The 10492-nt window shown below is 45.8% G+C and overlaps 1 protein-coding gene and 1 pseudogene across 4 annotated transcripts in view; both read left to right on the top strand.

Moving 5' to 3' along the window:
* The window catches only part of MPHOSPH8 (M-phase phosphoprotein 8), a 91330-nt gene that overhangs the window by 21658 nt on the left and 59180 nt on the right, over window positions 1-10492 (top strand). The window lies entirely within an intron of this gene.
* Window positions 7954-9097, top strand: LOC307100916 (U1 small nuclear ribonucleoprotein A-like; annotated as a pseudogene). The gene has a single exon. The product of its transcript is annotated as a U1 small nuclear ribonucleoprotein A-like (transcript).

The following is a 10492-nucleotide window of genomic DNA, read 5'->3' as shown; positions in this document are numbered from 1 at the left end:
TTTTAGATGCTGGTGTAAATTGAATTGCTTTCTTAGTTTCCTTTTTGGATTGTGTGTTGCAGATAGGTATATAGAAACTGGAGGTCAGGAGTGAGTCTCCTGGGAATGTGCCACTCTGGCAGATTATTTTTTTGCTGAAAACAATTAAAGCCCAACAAACTCAGGAAGAGTTTTTTTTTTACCCCTTTTTCTCTCTTAAATAGATTCAGATAGGAAAACCTGCTTGGGGAAGGGAACCTTAAGCATAATTGCCTTAACATAGTCACTTTAGCACATCTGAATTAAGTATGGTCTACAGGAAGGATCATGCAAAAATCTGTTCACTAGAGTTCCCTCTGTCTCATTGTTTCTGAGTTGCTTAGGAAGAATTTGTTTGCTACCTGTGAATTGCCTAATTCTCCATTGAAATCCCAGAACCCTTCCCCCTACTTTCTGCAGTGTCCAAAATGACATATAGGGTGTCCCCCAAAAAATGTATACACACATTTTGAACAATTGTAAAGGCAGTGTTTATTAAAGTACATTTCATTTTCAAAATTGAGCTATCAGCTGTTAAAGTGTGTATACGTTTTCTTGGGATATCCAGTATATACCTCATTTTTCCTCACTGTCTTTGGAATTTCATACTTCCTTTGAATTCCCTAGGTACATGTTTTGAAATTTGATTTTATCCTGTTAATCTGTATCTGTTAATTTGATTATTAGCCCAGGTAAAAGAACTTGGAAGGTGGGAAGAAAATTTTTTTTATGGACTGAAATTATCCACAAACTTTATTTATATGCCAAAAATTATTTTTTATGCCCCTAAAAAACAACTGATTTTGTATTCATCTTGAACCCTGCAACTTTGCTGAATTCACTTATTAGATCTAGTCATTTCCTTGAGGATTCTTTGGGATTTTCTATATATAGAATCATGTCATCTGTGAATATAGTTTCAATAGAGGCCCAGTGCATGAAATTTGTGCGGGGGGGGGGGGGGGGCACGGGGGGAGAGTGTCCCTCAGCCCAGCCTGCACCCTCTCCAATCTGGGACCCCTCGAGGGATGTCCAACTGCCCATTTAGGCCCGGTTGGACATCCCTCTCACAATCCAGGACTGCTGGCTCCCAACCGCTAGCCTGCCTGCCTGCCAGCCTGATCACCCCCTAACCACTCCTCTGCCAGCCTGAGCGACACCTAACTGCTCCCCTGCCAGCCAGATTGCCCCTAACTGCCCTCCCATGCCGGCCTGATCACCCCTAACTGCCCTCCCCTGCAGGCCTGGTTGCCCCCAACTGCCCTCCCCTGCAGGCCTGGTCGCCCCCAACTGCCCTCTCCTGCAGGACTGGTCACCCCTAACTGTCCTCCCCTGCTGGCCCGGTCGCCCCTAACTGCCCTCCCCTGCAGGCCTGGTTGCCCCCAACTGCCCTCCTCTGCCGGCCCAATAACCCCCAACTGCCCTCCCCTGCAGGCCTGTTCCCCCACAACTGCCCTCCCCTGGCGGCCATCTTGTGTCCACATGGGGGTGGCCATCTTTAACCACATGGAGGCGGCCATCTTGTGTGTTGGAGTAACGGTCAATTTGCATATTGCCTCTTTATTATATAGGATTCTTCTTTTTCAACTTGTATGCCTTTTGTATCTTTTACTTGTCTAATTGCTCTAGCTAGAACTTTCAGTACTATCTATATCAGGGGTCCTCAAACTATGGCCTGCGGGCCACATGCGGCCCGCCAAGGACATTTATCCGGCCCGCCGGGAGTTTTTGCCGCCGCTGCCTGTCCTGCTTAGCAGCCGACTTAGCAGTGTGCATAGGAATTTGTTCATAGTTTTTTTTTAAACTATAGTCCGGCCCTCCAACGGTCTGAGGGACAGTGAACTGGCCCCCTGTTTAAAAAATTTGAGGACCCCTGATCTATATATTTAAAAGCCTAAGCAACCAAATGACTGAATGACTGGTTGACTGGTTGCTATGACATGCACTGACCACCAGGGGGCAGATGCTCAATGCAGGAGCTGCCCCCTGGTGGTCACTGTGCTCCAACAGCAACCTCCTGCGGCCAGCCAACCTCCCATGGCTGGCTGGCCAACCTCCCGTGGTCCCCCTCCCACATCCCCCCAGCTGGCCAGCCCCCCTGATAGGGCCCGATTGCTGGCCAGGCTGAGGGACCCCACCTCTGCACGAATTCGTGCACCAGGCCTCTAGTGTTGAATAACAGTGGTGAACATGGGCACATAACAGGTACTTTTTTTAAAGAAAAAAGTAAATGGCTTAATGATAATTTTGTAAGTGGACATGCTATACAACAGAAGTCAACAGACATTTTTGATAAGTCACCATATAGTAAATATTTTTTTTAATCCTCACCTGAGGATATGTTTGATTTTTAGAGAGGGAGAGAAACATATGTGAGAAACAGCAATTGGTTGCCTCCCATATGTAACCAGACAAACTATGGGTCTGTGCTGCCTGTCACTACTTGAGCCAATTAAGCAGAGACAGGGTTGAATCATATATGAGCATTTATTCCAATACTGCCAGCAATATGGGAGAGCAGCAGGTTACCACAAAAATCTGTTCTGCACCCCACCATAAGCCAGCTACTTATTTGGGGTAAAAGGCAAAGATTAAATGGGGAAGTAGCCAAAGGATATGCCAAATAGGCAGTTAACAGGTAAGCCGAGGACTGGGGATCTTCAAAGGGCTAGTGATATGCAAGGGCTGGGTGGGGGTCTTCAAAGGGCTGGCGTTTCTGGTTTATGTAGCAGAGTTGTTAATCTTTCCATGATAATAGGCTGTTCCAAATGGGTAGGATGGGCTGCATTTCCAGGTGAGCTCCCAGGTCCTGTGTAACTGCCAGCCAGGTTAGAATGTGCCTTCTTTAATCAGAATAAAATAATCATGGTTAACAGAGCATGATTAATATTTCTTAACATTCTAGTTGGTTCCCAGTATTCTGTTTCTGCCCCATCTCATACACACCCCAACTAGGATCAAACCTGTGACATTTTTGGTCTATGGGACGATGCTCCAACTAACTGAGCCACCCGGCTGGGCATATAGTAAATATTTTAGACCTTGTGGTGTAAAGTTAGTATTTGCTATCGTGGTAGAAATGTGATCTCATTCTCCTAGAAAACCTTCCTTCTCTCAAAGACAATGAACATCCCTCTGGGGAACTCGCTGAAATGTAATGTATTCCCTGTGTCTGCCTCTGGCAGTTACACAGCCTGCCCTCCAGGGTTGGAAAACTTCATGTGCAGAAGTAGGTTAGGAGCCCAGGCTCTGGATTTGAATTTCAGCTCTACTCATTATCTATGTAACTAGAGGCCCGGTGCATGAATTCATGCACCAGTGGCGTCCCTCGGCCTGGCCTGCAGGATCAGGCCGAAACCGGCTCTCTGACATCCCCTAAGGGGTCCTGGATTGCGAGAGGGTGCAAGCCAGGCCAAGGGACCCCACTGGTGCCCAATTGAGGCCAGGGAGGGACGCAGGAGGTTGGCCAGCCAGGAAGGGATTGCGGGAGGGTTCCAGGGCATGTCCAGCCTGTCTCACTCAGTCTCGATTGGCTGGACCCCAGCAGCAAGCTATCCTACCGGTTGAAGCGTCTGCCCCCTAGTGGTCAGTGCACATCCTAGCGAGCGGTTGAGTGGCCTTAGCATATCATTAACATATTACACTTAGATTGGTTGAACAGATGACTGGACACTTAGCATATTAGGCTTTTATTATATAGGATAATCTTCACTAGTTACTCTGTCTAGAAGTTTCAGTTTTCTCATCAATAAAATGAGTAATAGTACTTTGCAGCATTGTTGTAAAGATTAAATGATGAAAAATGTGAAAACATTTATTTGTAAAGATATCCTATCTAATAAAAGAGTAATATACAAATTGACCATACCTCCACTATACCCACAAACCACGCCCACCAGCCAATCAGGAGCGAATATGCAAATAAACACAACCAAGATGGCTGCGGCCACGGATAGCAGGAGGGAGGCTTGGGTTTCCCCGGCAATGGAGGAAGCCAAGCTTTCCGCCTGCCCTTGCCAGCTTAGGCCTCCACTCAATGCTACAAAATTTCAATAATAGAAGATAAATAAATCCCAATAAAAATGGCGGCAGCCATGGAGCTGGAGAGAGCAGGAGGCTAGGGTTGCCCCGGTGATGGAGGAAGCCAAGCTTCTGCAGCCCTGGCTGGCCTAGGCCTCCACTCCAGGCTACAAAGTTTCAATTATAGAAGATAAATAAATCCCAACAGAAATGGCTGCCGCCACGGAGTGAGCAGAAGGCTTGGCTCCACTCCAGGCTACAAAGTTTCAATTGTAGAAGATAAATAAATCTCAGATATCAGGGCCTCCGTTTGGGTCGCCGGGGTGCATGGCCGGCCTGCAAACCACCACAGGCCCGTCGCCCAGGCGGCCCCATGCCCTAAGGGAACCCCCACCCTGATCCGGGACATGCTTCAGGGCAAACCAGCTGGCCCCCACCCATGCACCAGGCCTCTATCCTATCTAATAAAAGAGTAATATGCATATTGACAGTCACTCCAACACACAAGATGGCTGCCCCCATGTGGTCAAAGATCCTGCCCCCATGTGGACACAAGATGGCCACCACAAGATGGCCAGCAGGGTAGGGAAGTTGGGAGGGACCAGGCCTGCAAGGGAGAGCAGTTGTGGGCGATCACGCCAGCAGGGGAGGGCAGTTGAGAGGGACCAGGCCTGCAAGGGAGAGCAGTTGGGGGCGATCAACCTTGCAGGGGAGGGCAGTTAGGGGTGAACAGGCTGGCAGAGGAGGGAAGTTGGGGTGACCGGGCCTGCAGGGAAGGGCAGTTGGGGGAGACCCAGGCCTGCAGGGAAGAGCAGTTGGGGGGGACCAGGCCTGCAGGGGAGGGCAGTTAGGGGTGACCAGGCCTGCAGGGGAGGGCAGTTAGGGGCAAACAGGCTGGCAGGGGAGGGCAGTTAGGGGCAAACAGGCTGGCAGGGGAGTGGTTAGGGGGTGATCAGGTTGGCAGGCAGAAGCGGTTAGGGTCAATAAGGAAGGCAGACAGGCGAGCAGTTGGGAGCCAGCAGTCCTGGATTGTGAGAGGGCAGTTGGACATCTCTTGAGGGGTCCCAGATTGGAGAGGGTGCAGGCTGGGCTGAGGGACAACCCCCCCCCCCCCCGCACGAATTTCGTGCACCGGGCCTCTAGTATTAGTATATACCCCTATCTTCATTGCAGCGTTATTCACAGTAGCCAAGACTTGGAAATATGCTAAGTGTCCTTCGATGGATAAAGAAGATGTGGTACATATATACAATGGAATACAACTCAGCCATAAAAATTGATGAAATATTGTATTGCCATTTGCAACAATATGGATGGATCTTGAGAATATCATGCTAAGAGAAATATGTCAGATGGAAAAGGACAAGAACCTTATGATTTCACTTATATCTATATCTATATCTATCTATCTATCTATCTATCTATCTATCTATCTATCTATCTATCTATCTATCTATCTAAAACCCTAAGCAACCAAACGACTGGTTCACTGTTTGAACGGTTGCTATGACATGCACTGACCACCACGGGCAGACGCTCAACACAGGAGCTGCCCCCAGGTGTTCAGTGTGTTCTCACAGCGGGAGCACCACTCAGTTGATGGGCGCTAGATGCCGGGGTCATGGCTGGCGAGCGCAGCTGTAGGGGTGCGAGCCTCTCCCGCCTCCGCTGCAGTGCTACTGAGCAGCGGTGGTAGCGAGGCCAGGATGAGCTGGAATGGTGTGGCTCTCAGCCGGGCTCGGGCTCCTCCCCAGCTGACTGCTGCTTTGCGCACTATATCCCTCAGGCCATTGGAGATTGGACCAAAACCGGCAGTCCAACACCCCCCGAAGGGTCCCGGATTGCGCGAGGGTGCAGGCCAGGCTGAGGGACCCCACCGGTGCACCGGACCTCAATTTTGATATATAACAGAAAGCAACAAATGAACCAAACCAAACAAACTCAAACGCAGATAACAAAATTGTGGTTAATAGAGGGAAAGGGGGTTGGGGGGAGGTTGAATAAGGTAAAGTGCTTCAAATATTTGGTGATGGAAGGACACTAGACTTTGGGTGGTGAGCATACAATGCAGTGTACTGAAGATGTATTATAGGATTGTACACCTGAAACCAATGTTATCCTAATAAATGTAATATAAATACATTTTTGTTTTCTGTTTTTGTTTGTTTACTTACTCAAAAATACTTATTTACCACACTGACCGGTATGGCTCAGTTGATTGGGTGTCGTCCCGTGTACCAAAAGTTTGCTGGATTTTTTGTTCGTTTGTGTTTTATTTTTTAAATTTATCTTTATTGAAAGTATTATAGATACCTTTTTTTCCCCCCACTGACACACTCCACCTTGATCCCTGCCCCTCTCCAGGACTTCACCACCCTATTGTCTCTGTCAATGGGTTATGCATATAAGTTCTTTGGTTAATCTTTTCCCATCCATAATCCCCTCCCCCCTCGCGTCCCTCTGAGATCCCTCATTCTGTTGCATGCTTCAATGTTGCTGATTGTATTTTGTCAGTTTATTTTGTTCATTAGTTTCCACATATAAGTGAGATCATGTGATACTTGTCTTTCTCTATCTGGCTTATTTCACTTAGCATAATATCCAGGTCCCTCCATAGTGTCTCAAAGGGTACAAGATCCTTCTTTTTTACAGCTGCATAATATTTCATCGTGTATATGTACCACAGCTTTTTTAAATGTTTTTAATCCTCACCCGAGGATTTTTTTTTTCTCATTGATTTTCGGAGAGAGTGTAAAGGAGGGGAAAATACAGAAAAACATCAATGTGGGGGAGAGACATTGATTGGTTGCCTCCTGCATGCACCCCCTGCAGCCGAGGTACATGCCCTTGACTGGAATCGAACCCGTGATCCTTCAGTCCACAGGCCAATGCTCTAACCACTGATGAGGGCATGTACCACAGCTTTTTTATTCATTTGTCTACTAGTGGCACTTGAGCTGTTTCTAGATATTAGATATTGTAAATAACGCTCCTGTAAACATAGGGGTGCATATATTCTTTCTGATAAAAATCAGGAGGACAGCTTAAGGTAGCTGTGGGACAACATGAAATGTAACAATATTTAAATAGCAGGTGTGTCAGAAGAGGCATAAAGGAAGAAAGGGATAGAGAATGTATTTGAAGAAATATTGTCAGCAAACTTCCCTAACATGGTAAAGGAAAAAGTCACACAAGTCCAGGAAGCACAGATTGATAGAATCAACATCATTAGAATGTCCATACCAAAGGCAATCTACAGATTCAATGCAATTCCTATTAAAATACCAACAGCATTTTCACAGATCTAGAACAAATACTCCAAAAATTTATATGAAACCAAAAAAAAAGACCCTGAGTAGCCACAGCAAATGAGATAGAAGAACAAAGTTGGAGGAATCACAATACCAGGTATCAAGTTATACTAAAAAGCCACCATAATCAAAACAGCCTGGTACTGGCACAAGAACAGGCATATAGATCAATGGAACAGAACAGAGCAATTGACCCAAGCATTACGCTCAGTTAGTATTTGACAAAGGAGGCAAGAGCATATAATGGAGTTAAGAGAGTCTCTTCAATAAATGGTGCAGGGAAAATTGGACAGATACATGCAAAAAAAAAAAAAAAAATGAAACTAGACCACCAACTTACACCATACACAAAAATAAACTCAAAATGGATAAAAGACATGTAAGTCGTGAAACCATAAAAATCCTGGAAGAAGCCATAGGCAGCAAAAACTCGGATATCTCTCGTAGCAATATGTTTACAGATACATCTCCTAGAGCAAAGGAAACTAAGGAGAAAATAAACAAATGGTACTACATAAATTAAAAGACTTCTGCACAGCAAAAGAAATGATCAACAAAATGAAAAGGAAGGTGCTTGGCATTCAGAAATACGGCACCTCCCTCCATGGCAGTTCCCAAAGACCTGACCGAACCATACTATTTATATCAACAACCTCAATGAGAAGATCAAAAAGGGTGAGCTGAAGAAGTCCCTGTATGTTACCTTCTCCCAGTTTGGCCAGATCCTGGATATCCTGGTGCCACAGAGCCTGAAGATCAGGGGCCGGGCCTTTGTCATCTTTTCCATGCAGGGATTTCTCTTCTATGACAAGCCCATGCGTATCCGGTATGCCAAGACCGACTCGGAGATCATTGCCAAAATGAAGGGCACTTTCGTGGAGCATGAACGTAAGCGGGAGAAGAGGAAGCCCAAGAGCCAGGAGACCCCAGCTGCAAAGAAGGCCGTGCAGGGCGGGGCAGCTGCCCCTGTAGTGGGGGCCGTTCCGGGGCCTGTCCCAGGCATGCCGTCGATGATTCAGGCACCCCGAATCATGCACCACATGCCAGGCCAGTCTCTCTACATGCCACCCCCTAACATGATCCCATCTCTAGGCCTCGCACCTGGACAGATACCACCGGGGGCCATGCCCCCATAGCAGCTTATGCCATGGCAGATGCCACCTGCTCAACCTCTTTCAGAAAACCCATCAAATCACATCTTGTTCCTCACCAACCTGCCAGAGGAGACCAATGAGCTCATGCTGTCCATGCTTTTCAATCAGTTCCCTGGCTTCAAGGAGGTCCAGCTGGTCCCAGGGCAGCACAACATCATCTTTGTGGAGCTTGACAATGAGGTTCATGCAGGGGCTGCTCGCAGTGCCCTACAGGGCTTTAAGATCACCCAGAACAACACCATGAAGATCTCCTTTGCCAAGAATTAGCACCTTTTCCCCATGCTTGCCCCTACTCCCTGTTTGGGGGCCTTCCCTTTTCCCCTTGGGTCGGCCCCCTGAAGGTAAGTCCCCCTCAGGGGCCTTCTTGGAGCCACGTGTGTACCAAGAGTCTGTCCACAGACATTGCACCTGGCGCTGTTAGGCTAGAATTGAAGTGTTTTTAATGTTTGATTTTCTATAAAAACAAAACACGAAAGGGGAGTCCACTGTGTGGAAGAATGTATTTGGCAATGATTCATCTGATAAAGGGTTAATATCCAAAATACATAAGGAACTCATGCAGCATAATAAAAGGAAGACAGACAATCCAGTTAAAAAAAGGGCAAAGGACCTAAATAGGCACTTCTCCAAAATGGACATACAGATGGCCAAGAGACATATAAAAAAATGCTCAAAGTCACTGATCATTAGAGAGATGCAAATTCAAATGACAGTGAGGTGTCACCTCACACCTGTCAGATGGCTACCATCAACAAATGACAAGTGCTGGTGAGGATGTGGAGAAAAAGGAACCCTGGTACACTGCTGGTGGGAATGCAGACTGGTGCATCCATTATGGCAAACAGTATGGAGTTTTCCTCAAAAAATTAAATATGGAACTGCTATTTGACCGAGTGATCCCACTTCTAGGAATATATCCTAAGAAACCCTAACTAGCAATGAAAAAGAAAGTTCACAGTAGCACAATTTACAATAGCTAAGATCTGGAAACAGCCCAAGTGCTCATCAGTAGATGAGCGGATAAAAAGGCTGTGGTACATTTATACCATGGAATATTATTCAGCAGTAAAAAAAAGAAGAATCTCTTATACCAGGGGTCCTCAAATTTTTTAAACAGAGGGTCAGTTCACTGTCCCTCAGACCGTCGGAGGGCCAGACTATAGTTTAAAAAAAACTATGAACAAATTCCTATGCACACTGCACATATCTTATTTTGAAGTAAAAAAAACAAAACTGCAAAAACACCTGCATGTGGCCCGCGGGCCGTAGTTTGAGGACGCCTGTCTTATACTTTGAGATAGCATGGAGAAACCTGGAGAATATCATGCTAAGTAAAATAAGTCAGTCAGAGAAAGACAAGTATCACATGATCTCACTCATATGTGGAATCTAAGTAACAAAGTAAACATGAACAGAGTGGGTCCAGAGATAAGGAAGCATGGAACAGACTGTGGAAACTCGAGGGAAGGTGGGGGGAGGGTGGGTGGGCATGAGATAATCAACCAAAGACCTTGTATGCATATATGCTTGGCTCGTGGGCACAGACTTGGGGCGGTTAGGGTCTGGGCTGGTGCTGGGGGTAATGGGGGAGCGGGGAAGAAAAATACATAAATTTTATATATTTAGGTAAGGTAGTGGAAACAAGATTGTCTTCTTTATAGCAACTTTAGCTCACAGCAAACCATTCAAATGGGAAATAAATTTACTAAATACCTTGGGTGCTTCAAGTATTAAAGATGAATTTATGTCATGAATTGTTCCTGAAATGTCAGTCTTGTTTTCATTAGTGTTTGAATATAAAAGATAATGACTTTCTTCCTCTTTATCATCTTCCTGAAAATAGAAGTATTTTTTACACAACTGAAGAAATGTTTTTGTCAACCATGAAGCTATTTTTTGTACTGAGATATAATTGACATATAATATTATATTAGTTTTAGATGTATGAAAATAATTTTATATATATATTTTTTTTTTAACCAAAATAAC

The sequence above is a fragment of the Cnephaeus nilssonii genome (assembly GCF_951640355.1).
Source record: "Cnephaeus nilssonii genome assembly, chromosome: 6".
In the NCBI taxonomy this organism is placed as follows: Eukaryota; Metazoa; Chordata; class Mammalia; order Chiroptera; family Vespertilionidae; genus Cnephaeus; species Cnephaeus nilssonii.
Note: the sequence above shows the minus strand (reverse complement) of the source record. Positions and strands in the feature narration are given on the sequence as shown.